Below are 15,267 nucleotides of genomic sequence, written 5' to 3'. Positions count from 1 at the left end.
TCGCCCCTTCTTATCTGAGCACACCACCCAAACTCTCATCCATTCTCTCATTACCTCTCGCCTTGACTACTGCAACCTACTCCTCACTGGCCTCCCACTTTGCCATCTATCCCCCCCCTTCAGTCCGTTCAAAACTCTGCTGCACATCTTATCTTCCGCCAGAACCGGTACACTCATATCACCCCTCTCCTCAAGTCACTTCACTGGCTTCTGGTCAGCTACCGCATACAGTTTAAGCTTCTCCTTTTAACCTACAAATGTACTCGATCTACAGCCCCTCCCTACCTCTCTACCCTCATCTCGCCTTACATTCCTACCCGTAACCTCCGTTCTCAAGACAAATCCCTCCTTTCAGTACCCTTTCTCCACCACCGCCAACTCCAGGCTCCGACCTTTCTGCCTCGCCTCACCCCATGCCTGGAATAAACTCCCTGAGCCCATACGCCAGGCCCCCTCCCTGCCCATCTTCAAAGCCTTGCTAAAAGCCCACCTCTTCAATGTCGCCTTCGGCACCTAACCATCATACCTCTATTCAGAAAATCTGGACTGCCCCTACTTGACATTTCGCCCATTAGATTAACATAAATGTACTAATAAGTCCTTCAGTTTTTGCATAGATTTTGCACCAATTTTAATTCTAAGTACATCTGTTTTCTATTATGCTTTATAGTGATGTTAAAGCTTTTATCCCCTTCCTGACTTCCCTATTTATTGCATATAAATCTCACTCTGAATGGCTTCTTATCTTTAAACAAAATGTAACATTAGACAAAGGGAACCTGAACATACACAGTTTTTCAATTTTAACATCATTTATTAAAAAAAAATATATATTCACACTAGGGCTGTACCGAATATTCATATCCGATTCAAAACCCAAATACATTATTCATATTCGGCTGAAAAGTGATTTAAATTCGAATACGAATAATCCAGGGCTCTACTGTGCTAAATCCTACTGAAATAAACACTGGAGCTCTGATTTCACATTGCTTGTTTTATTATTTGTTATGTTAAAGCTCAATGCCCATTAATCTGTATTCGGCAGAATACTTTTTCGTTGTTCGTATTCAGCCGAATAGCAAAATATACTATTTGGTACAGCTCTAATCCACACTCATATCAACCATGTGGAAAAATAACTGCCCCTAAACTTAACTAGTTGCACCAGCTTTAGCAGCAGTAATTTTGCTTCCTATAAATTTGATATCAGTCTTTCCCATTGCTGTAGAGAAATCTTAGACCACTCTTCTTTGCAAAAAGTGTTTTATTCCAGGTCACATTCATAGGATTTCAAGCATGAACTGCTTGTTTCAGGTCCTGCCACAGGATCTCTATTGGGTTCAAGTCAGGACTTTGACAAGGCAAATCAAAAACTTTAATTTTGTTTCTCCTCAGCCATTCATATATTGCCTTGCTTTTGTGTTTTTGATCATTGTCTTGAAGCATATTATTATTATTTGTAGCATTTGTATCCATTTTCCCACCAATTTGCAGGCTCAATGTGGCATACATTTGCCGTAATGGCGGTTGCCATTTCCGGGTAACAGAATTACAATTGGTAATGCATACGTGGAACAGATAACGGTATACCTACATACACGGTAACATACAAGTAGCATAGCATGCTTGGAACAGAGAGGTAACATGGTAACATACAAGTAGCATAGCATATTTGGAACATAGAGGTAATCAGTCAAGTGGTAAGATTCTATTTGTGTCTATGTCATGTAAAGTCTTGTTATTTAGTATTTAAGATGGATGTGTATGGTATGCCTTCTTGAACAGATCTGTTTTCAGTAGCCTTCGGAAGATAGTTAGGTCTTGCGTTATTTTTATGGCCTTCAGTAGTGTGTTCCATAGCTGTGTGCAGATGTATGAGAAACTGGTCGCGTATGTTGATTTGTATTTTAGTCCTTTGCAGTTAGGGTAATGGAGATTGAGGAATGTGCTTGCTGATTTTTTTGCATTCCTGATAGGCAAGTCTATAAGGTCTGAACATAACATAACCCAATTATGTTTCAGTTTCAGCTCACGGACAAATGACTTTTCTGGTACAATGCAGAATTCATGGTTCCTTCAATAATGGCAAGTTCTCCAGGTCCTGAGGCAGCAAAGCAACCCCACACAATCATACTTCCACCACGTTTGACTGTTAATATGATGTTCTTTCTATGGTATGTTGTATTTGTTTTCTGTCAGACATAATGGGACCTGTGTTGTCCAAAGAGTTCCACTTTTGACTTGCTTGTCCATAGAACATATCTTAAAAGGCTTGGGGATCAGCCAGGTGTATTTTTGCAAATATGAGACAAGCATTGATATTACTCCTGGATAGTAGCAGTTTCCGCCTTGCTACTCTCCCATGGATCTCATTTTTGCTTAGTTGAAGATATAAAGGCCTACAGTTCTTTGGATGTTCTTCTGGGAAGTTTTGTGACTTCCTGGATGAGGAACTGTTGTGCCTTTGAAGTAATTTTGGTAGGCTGGCCACTCCTGGGAAAATTCATCACTGTTCCAAGTCTTCTCCATTTGGAGATAACAACATTCACTGTGATTTGCTGGAGTCCCAGAGCTTCAGAAATGTCTTTGTAGCTATTTCCAGACTGATATTATTTCAACAACAGTTTTTTCAATTTCCTTTGATCGTGGCACTGCGTTTTTGTAGAATCTTTATGGTGACTACTTCATACTTACAGTCAGGGTCAATATATAGTGAGGTTTGGATTCAACAGGGCTGGAACAAATCAAACCTGGCTGTATTCAATTAGCTGAATCTAATTATCAATTAAAATCGGTCAATTGGTTGATTAAGGGGGCAGTTACTTTTTCAGACTGCTGATATAGGTGATAATTTGTTCTTTAAATAAGTGACGTTATAATTGGAAAACTGTTGCCTTTGTTTAATATTACATTTTTTTTTAAAGATCAGAAACCATTCCAATGTGATAAATATACAATAGGGAAAAATCAGGAAGGAGATAAAAACTTTATCTAATAAGTTTATCTTGTCGGGCAGACTTGATGGACCATACTGGTCTTTATATGATGTCATCTACTATGTTATGTTACTATGTTTAACTTCACTGTATATATTGATTTTTATGTATGTTTATTGAGTTATTTGATATGTGTCACCTTGGGTTTGAGTAGTCAAATTATAAATGAAGCAAATGAACAAAAATATAACAAAATACTCCTGCCCTATTGGTTAAAGCAGCAGGCTGAGGTGCAAATCCCCTCTTCCCCACTGATACTCTCCTTGAGCAAGTCACTATCTCCTGTTGACTCAGGTTTATAAGAAAACTTCCACTGAGCAGGATCAGCATTAGGCAAACTGGGATCTAGTCCCTGCCCTGAAGATCTGCCTTATTGACGTCACTTGCTTTGCCAAGGCAGCCACTTATGGTGCTGAGGCCGCAGGCAAGTGCACTGCTCGTCTCTCACCAGTGAGTAAATCAAGCTGAACGTCAACACTGTGTTGAAATTAATGCAACAAGATTTTGAGGCAAGAACATTTATTCTGGCCTTCTGGAATTCCTGCCTTTGTTCACAGAAGTTTCATACTCATGCTAATTTTATCATTTTTCTAGGTAATGACAGGTAAATACTATTTTGCAAAATGAAGAGGAGTCTATAAATTTAATGGAATGAAATGAAGTGGAAGCATAAAAAAAAAACAGGAATAATCATGCACTCCAGACTGTACAGATGAGTTACAAAGAAATAAAATAGAGGGAATAAAATGAAATAAAAATGCCACAGGCACCGGTAATTTATATCCTAGTATAGCCACAGGCATGTGAACACGCACTTCCATGAACATGACGACAGGACTTTCCTACAGTGCTGGCTGGTAAGAGATTGAGGAGGTAAACACATTTCTTTTACTGAGAAGGTTGGGAAGGGAAATGAAGGATGTCATGATCCCTAAAAATTTACATTCAATTTAAAAAAAAAATTTTTTTTCTTTTGTCAAAACAATGCAGCAGATAAGCAGCAGAAAGCCTAAGAGTCTCCTAGATAAGCAAAGCTCTTAGCAGTCTGTAGTTTGTTTGTTTTTTTTGTTACATTTGTACCCCGCGCTTTCCCACTCATGGCAGGCTCAATGCGGCTTACATGGGGCAATGGAGGGTTAAGTGACTTGCCCAGAGTCACAAGGAGCTGCCTGTGCCTCAAGTGGGAATCGAACTCAGTTCCTCTGGACCAAAGTCCACCACCCTAACCACTAGGCCACTCCTCCACTGTTGCTACTATTTGAGATTCTACATGGAATGTTGCTTTTCCACTAGCAACATTCCATGTAGAAGTCGGCCCTTGCAGATCACCAATGTGGCCGCGTAGGCTTCTGCTTCTGTGAGTCTGACGTACGTGCAGGACGTCAGACTCACAGAAACAGAAGCCTGCGCATCCTTCTACATGGAATGTTGCTAGTGGAATAGCAACATTCCATGTAGAATCTCCAACAGTAGCAACATTCCATGTAGAATCTCCAATAGTAGCAACATTCCAGGTAGAATCTCCAATAGTATCTATTTTATTACATTTGTACCCTGCGCTTTCCCACTCATGGCAGGCTCAATGCGGCTTACATGGGGCAATGGAGGGTTAAGTGACTTGCCCAAAGTCACAAGGAGCTGCCTGTGCCTGAAGTGGGAATTGAACTCAGTTCCTCAGGACCAAAGTCCACCACCCTAACCACTAGACCACTTCAGTTCCAGATTATCAAGTGAGGGCGGAAGCTCTGAGTGCAGGTATTTGCCATACAGGGCAGTCTTACCTGCCCTAAGTTCACTAATCTTGCTGCAAGTTGGAACTGATAGCAGTAATTAGTAAGAAAGCTGTCATGCTACATAATCCTGAATCAGTAAGATTGCCAGAGTAGGACAGAAACATAGAAAAATGAAGGCAGATAAAAACCATATAGCCTATCCTGACTACCCATCCGTGACATCTACTATCCCTTAGAGAGCCGATGTATTTGTCCCAAGTTTTCTTAAGTTCAGATACAGTTTTGTTTCCATCACCTCCACTGGGAGGCCCCATTCCCCAAACTCACCAACATTTCCAAGTAGCATTTCCTCAGCTTACTTCTATCCCCTTTCACCTTCATCCTATGCACACTCGTTCCAGAGCTTCCTTTCAACTGAGACTTGCCTCCTGTGCAAGGTATTTAAATGTCTCTATCATATCTCCCCTCTCCCGCCTTTCTTCCAAAGTTTATATATTGAGGTCTTAAAGTCTGTCCCCACATTTGACGAAGATCACTGACCATTTTAGTAGCTGCCCTCTAGACCAAGTCCATCCTGTTTATATCTTTTTGAAAGTGTGTAAATAATATTCTAAATAGAGTTTCATAAGAGACTTATAAAGGGGCATCACATCCTCTTTTTTCCTATTGGCCATTTCTCCCCCTATGCACCCAAGCATCCTTCTAACTTTCGCCATTGACTTTTCTAGCTGTTTGACCATAAGATCATTACATATGATCACACCAAAGTCTTGTTCCTCTTTTGTGCGAAATAGTTCTTCACCCCCTAAACTGTACCGTACCCTCTGGCTTTGAAGCCAAATGCATGATCTTGCATTTTTTTTTAGCATTAGATCTTTAACTGCCCAATTCTAGACATTATTCAAGCTTCACTAGGTCCTTCCTCATGTTATACACACCATCAGGGGCATCTACCTTACTGCAGATTTTCATATCATCTGCAAAGAGGCAAACTTTACCAGACAGCCATTCAACAATATCGCTTACAAAAATGTTAAAAAGAACTAGCCCAAAAATTGAACCCTGTGGCACACCACTGGTAACACCTTCTCCTCAAAGTGAACTCCATTTACTGTTAACATCTGTCGCCTTTCACTCAACAAGTTCCAAACCCACTCACTTTAGGGCCTATACTGAGGGCATTCAGTTTATTTATTAGTTACCTATGCGGAACAGTGTCAAAGGCTTTGCTAAAATCTAAATGCACACTGTCACGAAATGTCTAGCCACTCACCTAGGGCTAACCCTGCGGACACTTAAAAGATCTATCCCCAGCACAGCTCAGGTCCGCCTGCACCTGGGCATGTGCTTTACACTAGCACCCTCCTCCCACAGACTGGGTCCCAACCGCCTCTGGGCGAATCTCCCGCTCTCAAGTTATCCCTGGTGATTTCTAGGTTACTGGGGCCACATTCCCAGTGGTCCCACAGTTCCTAGAAGGCACTCACAGACCAAACACACAAACCAACAGGATTCTTAGTCAGTCCAGATAAGCAGAGTCAATAAACTAATAAGGTTTATTGTCAGAAAATATTGAACAGTGAACCATAAAAATAGATGGAAAATAAGCAAACAACAGGTAACTGAATAAGGATCAATTATAAAACTATCTAAACATTTTATCACTACCTGGATAGTGTCTGGGAAGTACAGGCAATACAGTTGCTCACAGGTTACAGAATATAACTGCTCACAGGGTCTCAGTAAAGATGTCTTTCTCTCTCTACTTCCAAGCTGAGACTGGAGAAAAATCCAACATTTCCAGACTGAATTTGAGCTCCTTGGCCAATCGGAGCCCAGAACAACATTTTTTAAAAGTAGCTGGCCACATCACTGCAGGTTACTTTCTCTTTGTGTTAAAATAAAGAAGCAACAGTCATTTCTCTGTAACAGCTTTGCATCACCTGTTGGCCAAACTAGAGAAATATACTTCAAGAATGAAATTATATAGTTTACAGGCTTACAAACCTACTGTTTTGTTATACACACCATCTAGCGCTCTCCCTCAATCCAACCTCTCTGGTCATCAAGTCAAAGAAATTAGAATTGTCTGAGATTATCTGCCTTTAATGAAACCATGCTCCCTTGGGTCCTGTAATCCTTGGATTCAGGAAACTTCATTATTCTCTGTTTTAAAAGTGTTTCCATTAATTTAATTTACCACAGAAGTCAGACTTACTGGCCTGTAGTTCCCAACCTCTTCCTTACTTCCGCTTTGTGGACAGTCTTCCGGGACCACTTCTAACTCTAGAGAAAAGGTTAGCCAGCAGAGCTGCCAGAACTTCCTTAAGTTCCTTCAGAACCCTTGGATGTATGCCAGTCCTCTGAAAATCGTTCAGGGACTTCCACCACTCCATACCTATTTGTCTTTGTCTTCCACGGTCCTGCTCTCAGCCCCTCAGCTGTGAACACTGAACAGATATATTTGTTAAATAATTCTGCCTTATCAGATTCTACATATTTGTCCCTTCACCTTCTCTCACAATGCTACTTTTGCATGTCCTCCCATCAGTAACGTATCTACATAAGTACATAAGTAATGCCATACTGGGAAAAGACCAAGGGTCCATCGAGCCCAGCACCCTGTCCACGACAGCGGCCAATCCAGGCCAAGGGCACCTGGCAAGCTTCCCAAACGTACAGACATTCTATACATGTTATTCCTGGAATTGTGGATTTTTCCCAAGTCTATTTAGTAGCGGTTTATGGATTTGTCCTTTAGGAAACTGTCCAACCCCTTTTTAAACTCTGCTAAGCTAACTGCCATCACCACTTTCTCCGGCAACGAATTCCAGAGTTTAATTATACGTTGGGTGAAGAAACATTTTCTCCGATTTGTTTTAAATTTACTACACTGTAGTTTCATTGCATGCCCCCTAGTCCTAGTATTTTTGGAAAGCGTGAACAGACGCTTCACATCCACCTGTTCCACTCCACTCATTATTTTATATACCTCTATCATGTCTCCCCTCAGCCGTCTCTTCTCCAAGCTGAATAGCCCTAGCCTCCTTAATCTTTCTTCATAGGGAAGTCGTCCCATCCCCGATATCATTTTAGTCGCCCTTCTCTGCACCATTTCCAATTCTACTATATCTTTCTTGAGATGCGGCGACCAGAATTGAACACAATACTCAAGGTGCGGTCGACCATGGAGCGATACAACGGCATTATAACATCCTCACACCTGTTTTCCATACCTTTCCTAATAATACCCAACATTCTATTCGCTTTCCTAGCCGCAGCAGCACACTGAGCAGAAGGTTTCAGCGTATTATCGACGACGACACCCAGATCCCTTTCTTGGTCCGTAACTCCTAACGTGGAACCTTGCATGACGTAGCTATAATTGGGGTTTTTTTTCCCACATGTATCACCTTGCACTTGCTCACATTAAACGTCATCTGCCATTTAGCCGCCCAGTCTCCCAGTCTCGTAAGGTCCTCTTGTAATTTTTCACAATCCTGTCGTGATTTGACAACTTTGAATAACTTTGTGTCATCAGCAAATTTAATTACCTCGCTAGTTACTCCCATCTCTAAATCATTTATAAATATATTTAAAAGCAGCGGTCCTAGCACAGATCCCTGAGGAACCCCACTAACTACCCTTCTCCATTGAGAATACTGCCCATTTAACCCTACTCTCTGTTTCCTATCCTTCAACCAGTTTTTAATCCACAATAGGACATTTCCTCCTATCCCATGACCCTCCAATTTCCTCTGTAGCCTTTCATGAGGTACCGTGTCAAACGCCTTTTGGAAATCCAGATACACAAGATCAACCGGTTCCCCTTTGTCCACATGTTTGTTTACTCCTTCAAAGAATTGAAGTAAATTGGTCAGGCAAGATTTCCCCACACAAAAGCCGTGCTGACTCGGTCTCAGTAATCCATGTCCTCGGATGTGCTCTGTAATTTTGTTTTTAATAATAGCCTCTACCATGTTCCCCGGCACTGACGTCAGACTCACCGGTCTATAATTTCCCGGATCTCCCCTGGAGCCTTTTTTAAAAATCGGTGTTACATTGGCCACCCTCCAATCTTCCGGTACCACGCTCGATTTTAAGGATAAGTTGCATATCACTAGCAGTAGCTCCGCAAGCTCATTTTTCAGTTCTATCAGTACTCTAGGATGAATACCATCCGGTCCAGGAGATTTGCTACTCTTCAGTTTGTTGAACTGCCCCATTACGTCCTCCAGGTTTACCGTGAAGTCAGTAAGTTTCTCCGACTCGTCCGCTTGAAATACCATTTCCGACACTGGTTTCCCACCCAAATCTTCCTCGGTGAAGACCGAAGCAAAGAATTCATTCAGTCTCTCCGCTATGTCTTTGTCTTCCTTGATCGCCCCTTTTACCCCTCGGTCATCCAGCGGCCCAACCGATTCTTTTGCCGGCTTCCTGCTTTTAATATACCAAAAAAATGTTTTACTATGTTTTTTTGCCTCTAATGCTATCTTTTTTTCGAAATCCCTCTTGGCCTTCTTTATCTGCGCCTTGCATTTGCATTGACACTCCTTATGCTGCTTCTTGTTATTTTCAGACGGTTCCTTCTTCCATTTTATGAAGGCGTTTCTTTTAGACCTAATATCTCCACCCCCACCCCCCCCCCCCCCCCCCCCCCCATTTTACTGTACTGGCTATTTTTTCTTCCATTTGCATCTTTGCTTTCCTGACTACTCTACCAGCTTCTCTTAGAAACATAGAAACATGACGGCAGATAAAGGCCACATGACCCATCCAGTCTGCCCATCCTCTGTAACCCCTAATTCTTCCTGTTCCTAAGTGATCCCTCATGCTCATCCCATGCCTTTTTAAATTCTGGAACAGTCTTCGACTCCACCACCTCCACCGGGAGGCCATTCCACGCCTCTATCACCCTTTCTGTGAAATAATACTTCCTTAGGTTAAGCCTAAGCCTATTCCCTCTCAACTTTGTCATATGCCCCCTCATTCCAGAGCTCTCCTTCATTTGAAAAAGGCTCTCTTCCTGTACATAAATGCCCTTGAGATATTTAAACGTTTCTAGCATGTCTCCTCTCTCCCTCCTCTCTTCCAACGTATACATGTTGAGGTTCATAAGCCTGTCCCTATTATTTTTGCATTCAAGACCACTTACTAATTTCGTAGCCGCCCTCTGGACCGACTCCATCCTGTTTATATCTTTCTATAGGTGCAGTCTCCAGAACTGCACGCAGTACACCAAATGAGGCTTCACCAGAGACTTATATAATGGCATTATCACCTCATTTTTCCTGCTGGTCATGCTTCTCTTTATGCAACCAAGCATCCTTCTGGCTTTGGCCGTCGCTTTTTCTACCTCTTTGAAAGCTTTAAGGTCGTCTGACACAATCACCCCCAAATCCCGCTCTTCCTTTGCACACTGAAGCACTACACCCCCTATACTGTACCATTCCCTCGGATTTTTGCGACCCAAGTGCATGACCCTGCATTTTTTGGGATTACACCTTAGTTGCCAAATATCGGTCCATTCCTCTAGCTTCGCTAGGTCCTTCCTCATGTCATTCACATCCTCCAGGGTGTCCACCCTGTTACAGAGTCTAGTATCATCCGCAAAGAGACAAACCTTACCAGACAGCCCTTCCGCAATATCGCTCACAAGACGTTAAAAAGAGCCAGCCCTAGGACCGATCCCTGCGGTACTCCACTGACGACATCCTTTTCTTCAGAGCAAGCTCCATTTACCACCATCCTCTGTCTCCTACCATTCAACCAATTTTTTACCCAATCAGTTACTCTAGGTCCCACTCCGAGGGCATTCAATTTATCAGTCGCCTGTGCGAAACTGTGTCAAAGGCTTTGCTGAAATCCAAGTATACCACATCAAGCACCCCTCCCACATCCAACTGTTTGGTCACCCAGTCGAAGAAGACAGTCAGATTCGTCTGACATGACCTGCCACTTAGTTTTTCTATATATTTTTGCCTGTCTTTCCTTCTTTGATCTCTTGTAGCTTATGAAGGCTACTACTTTTGAGAACCAAAGTGGCCTTCTCTCACTTTTACTTTCCTTACAAAAAGATTTGTTGCCCTTACAATAGCTCCTTTCAGTTTTGCTCACTGCTTACAGTTCTTTCAGATGTTTCCATCCAGACCCATCTCCTTGAGGTAATCTCCCATCTGAACAAAATTAATTTTTTTAAAAAGTCTATAGCCTTCGCTTTTGAATGAACCCTTTCCACGCCTGTGTTAATATTAAACGACACTAGATGCCAGATCACCTGCTATAATATCAGAATGTAAACTTCGTAGAGTAACAGTTCCTATTTATGGGTTAGCCTGAAACACAATCATAATAGACAGGAGAGGGGAACCTAATGAATAATTTTGGAAGTCTGCACAGATTACTTCAATAAAGATCTAGTGATGCTTTGGTGGGCTGGGAGATTGATGAGAATACTGGTAGCAAATGTCTTCGTGCCAATGAGTCTCCTGTGTTAAACGGCCAAGAAATTCAAAAATCTATAACAAGTTTAATCTAAAATAACCTGTGGCAGAACTGGGTCTACAACAAGTATACTTTTCCTACTTTTACAGCTACTCCTTTGTCAGCAAAAAATCTGATTACAGCAGTTTGCAATTAATGTTGCATTTAATGAAAGCAGAGATGGGATGAGAAAGTAAAAACCCATTTCCTCTGTCGCAAGTGCATTTACATCAACAAAATGTTTCAGTCAAATATTTCGTATTTTGATGTAAATAATAAACATGGTAATGGATACTGGGTGATCTACAAATCTTTGAGGAATATCTTTTAAAAGGAAGGCAGGCAGGCAGACACAGTGTAACTGATGAAAATGCTACCACCCCTTTAATTGATTTTCTCCGACATAAGAAGGGCAGAGGAAGAACAGATGTGTTGTACATGAAATATAATTTCAAGAAGAAGTGACCAGTAGCCATTAACTAGAAAAAAAAAAAACACATTCGCCAAGCTACTTTTATTATTACATACATATTGAACTTTAAGAGCCAGGAATACATTAATGGAGCTCCCTACGACATGCACCGATCAATTTTTCAAATATGCAGCCATACTTCTCACACTGTTATTGTGTGAGTTTTTTTGCTTAATGTCAACACTCATCATGTAGTCAGAACACGTCCCTGGCAGGAGTGGTGCAAGAAAGATATGCCTCACTATGTTTATAGCAGACAAAATCACGCCTGCTGTCCTCTCACCATCTAACCATCTCAACTACTGTTCAGACCAGTTGTGGCACTGTTGCTCAAATGCCAACACCAATTATCCTCTACATGTGACTCCATTGCAGCATGCTACTGAATTTCAGGGTTTCAGAAGAGGTGGTATATGTATGTAGATTACGGTTTATCCAATTTGTGATACTGTTTAACTTTATATGAGAACAAAGTGGTGTGTACTAGAGAATGACATGGGGACGGGGACACGCAGTAACTGCGGGCATGGGGATAGAGCTCGCGGGGACAGAGCCCACGGAGACAAACTTTGTCCCTGTGCCATTTTCTACTTTGAAGCCTGTTATTTATGTTTGAGTGATGCCTACAATGATATTTTGATTTTTTGGAAAAACAAGCAAACATGTTGGCCACAACTAGCAAACTTTGCATGGAGGATCCTGTACATCCTGCTACCAGCACATCTTCTAAGAAGACATCTTCTATTGCAGGAAGGACTGTGAAAGACAGGAGAGCTAGACGGAATCCTGAGATTGTTGATGACTTTTTATTCATCCACAGATTAAAAAACCATAACTGCTTCATAAGGCATATTTTTCCCCTCTAGGGCATACAGAACGGGTTGTATTTTATAGCCCTGGACATTTTAACAGTGCGAATTAGGATTCCTTGGGGTAGTTGAAATCAGCTGTTGTTGGGGTTGGAAGAGTAGAGGATGGTGGTGGGAAGGAGGGTTATTATAGCTGCTCATTGTTAATATTGTTTTCTATTTGTAATTTATACACATTGTTCCTTTTTATATATTAATAAAAAGATTTAAATATAAAATCATAAGTGATCGAGGCTTCTGCAAATGAGGACACAGCCCACGAGGACGAGCACAGAACCTGCTGGGATGGGTCGGGGACAGAGGCAGGGCCTGTGGAGACAAGGTGGGGATGGAGACAGAACCTGAGGGGATGGGATGGGGACAATCTTTGTCCCTGTGTCATTCTCTAGTGTGTACAATAGTAAACAAACAGGAAACCAAGAAAGGAACACCAATCAAATACAAAAGAACACGTAAACAAGACCAAATATCCCTAAAGGAAAGCACTCAGGACATCCAACTAATTCCCTTGAGATAATTTTCCAAAGGTATCAGCAAAGTGATGCTTTAATAAATACAGGCCCACTAACTTAACCGTGCCAGGCTTTACCTTACCAATCTCTGAGAGCTTACGTATACTAGGTGTTATTGTAGATCGGAACTTAACGCTACTTGATCATACCATCTCAACCACCAAGAAAGCGTTCTCCTCTCTCTGGAAGCTAAAGCGAGTGAAATCTTATTTCCCAAGAGCAGGTTTTTGCAATCTGGTCAGATCATTAGTCTTGAGCCAACTAGATTACTGCAATGGCATCTACGCAGGGTGCACAGGCATACTCCTGAAGAAGCTACAAACCGTCCAAAACACAGCAGCTCAACTAATCTATGGAGTGTCAAAGTTCACCTGTTCCAGTCCACTTCGTGAGAAATTACACTGGCTTCCTGTACTAGAGCGTATAACTTTCAAAGTCTGTACCCTAGACCACAAGATTCTCTACGGAACAGCCCCAGCGTACATGGATGCCCTTGTCCACCTACCACCAAGAAACTCACTCAGAACTGCCCGTTCTTATTTAAACCTCCATTACCCTGCGTGTTCAAAACTGAAGTATAAAACCATGTATGCTTCCACCTTTTCATATGTCAGTACTCACTTGTGGAATGCATTACCTAAATCAGTGAAAACAGTTCAGGATCATCTGATTTCTAGGAAGTCACTTAAGACCTGCTTATTTGAGCAAGCGTACCCCGCAGATACTGGCTAACCTCATTGATCTCAGGACATTGCCCTTATGGACTAACCCATTTCTTTCTCCTTGCCTCTCTGCCCTTGCCTATCCCTTACCATTTATTGTGCTCACCTATTCGTAATTTAAATGTTGTAAGCCACATTGAGCCTGCCAGCGGTGGGAAATTGTGGGATATAAGTGCTGTAAAATAAATAAATAAATAAATAAATAAATAAACTTTCAACATCCATTTAAATTGTTTGTAACCCTTTTGCCTGCAATGCAAGGAGTGGAGGAGTGGCCTAGTGGTTAGGGTGGTGGACTTTGGTCCTGGGGAACTGAGGAACTGAGTTTGATTCCCGGCACAGGCAGCTCCTTGAGACTGTGGGCAAGTCACTTAACCCTCCATTGCCCGCCACATTGAGCCTGCCAAGAGTGGGAAAGCGCGGGGTACAAATGTAACAAAAAAAAAAAAAAATTGGAATGGCATTCCATAGGATGGGGCCAAAAAGAATGCTCCCTCTCATGTGGATACCCAAAGAGCCCTGGATAGGGCAGGAACTGTAAGATTAAATTCAGCAGTGGACTTTTAATGCTCTCCCAGGGACATAAGGAGGTGTATTTTCAAATCACTAAGACTTACAAATCAAAGAGTAGTAAATCACCTGAAATGGATGGCATACATTCACTCAAAGGGTTCAAGCATGAAATTACTGATCTGCTATTAGTAATATATAACCTGTCAGTAAAGTCATCCATAGTACCTGAAGACTAGAGGGTTGCCAGTGTAATGCCAATTTTTAAAAAAGGTTCCAGGGGTGATCCAGGAAATTACAGACCAGTAAGCCTGACATCAGTGCTGGGGAAAATAGTGGAAACTATTATAAAGAATAAAATTATGGAACACACAAACATGGTTTAATGGGATAGAGTCAACATGGGTTCAGCCAAAGGAAGTCTTGCCTCACCAATTTGCTTAATTTATTTGAAGGCTTGAATAAACATGTGGATAAAGATAAGTCAGTTGATTTTCTGAAAGCTTTTGACAAAGTTCCTCATGAGAGACTCCTGAGAAAACAAGAGAGTCATTAGACAGGAGGCAATGTTCTGGCGTGGACTAGGAATTGGTTATTGGACAGAAAACAGAGGGTAGGGTGAAATGGTCATTTGTCTCAATGGAGGAAGGTGAATAGTGGAGTGCCAAAGGGATCACTACAGGGACTGGTGTATTTAACATATTTATGACATGGAAATTGGAACAACGACGGAGGTGATTAAATTTGCACATGATACAAAACTATTTAAGGGTGTTAAAACACATGTGGACTGTGAAAAATTTCAGAAACTGGGCCCTCCAAATGGCAGATGAAATTGAGTGTGGACAAATGCAAAGTGATGCACATTGGAAAGAATAATCTGAATCTTAGTAACTTAACGAAAGGGTCCACTTTGGGGGGGTCAGCACCCAATAAAAATATCTATGTGTCATTGTAGATAATACGC

General features: G+C 41.6%; 1 protein-coding gene across 3 annotated transcripts in view; it reads right to left on the bottom strand.

Moving 5' to 3' along the window:
• The window catches only part of FURIN (furin, paired basic amino acid cleaving enzyme), a 336,167-nt gene that overhangs the window by 129,311 nt on the left and 191,589 nt on the right, over positions 1-15,267 (bottom strand). The window lies entirely within an intron of this gene.

The sequence above is a fragment of the Microcaecilia unicolor genome, chromosome 1 (genome assembly GCF_901765095.1).
Source record: "Microcaecilia unicolor chromosome 1, aMicUni1.1, whole genome shotgun sequence".
In the NCBI taxonomy this organism is placed as follows: Eukaryota; Metazoa; Chordata; class Amphibia; order Gymnophiona; family Siphonopidae; genus Microcaecilia; species Microcaecilia unicolor.
This window is presented reverse-complemented; position numbering and strand designations above follow the sequence as displayed.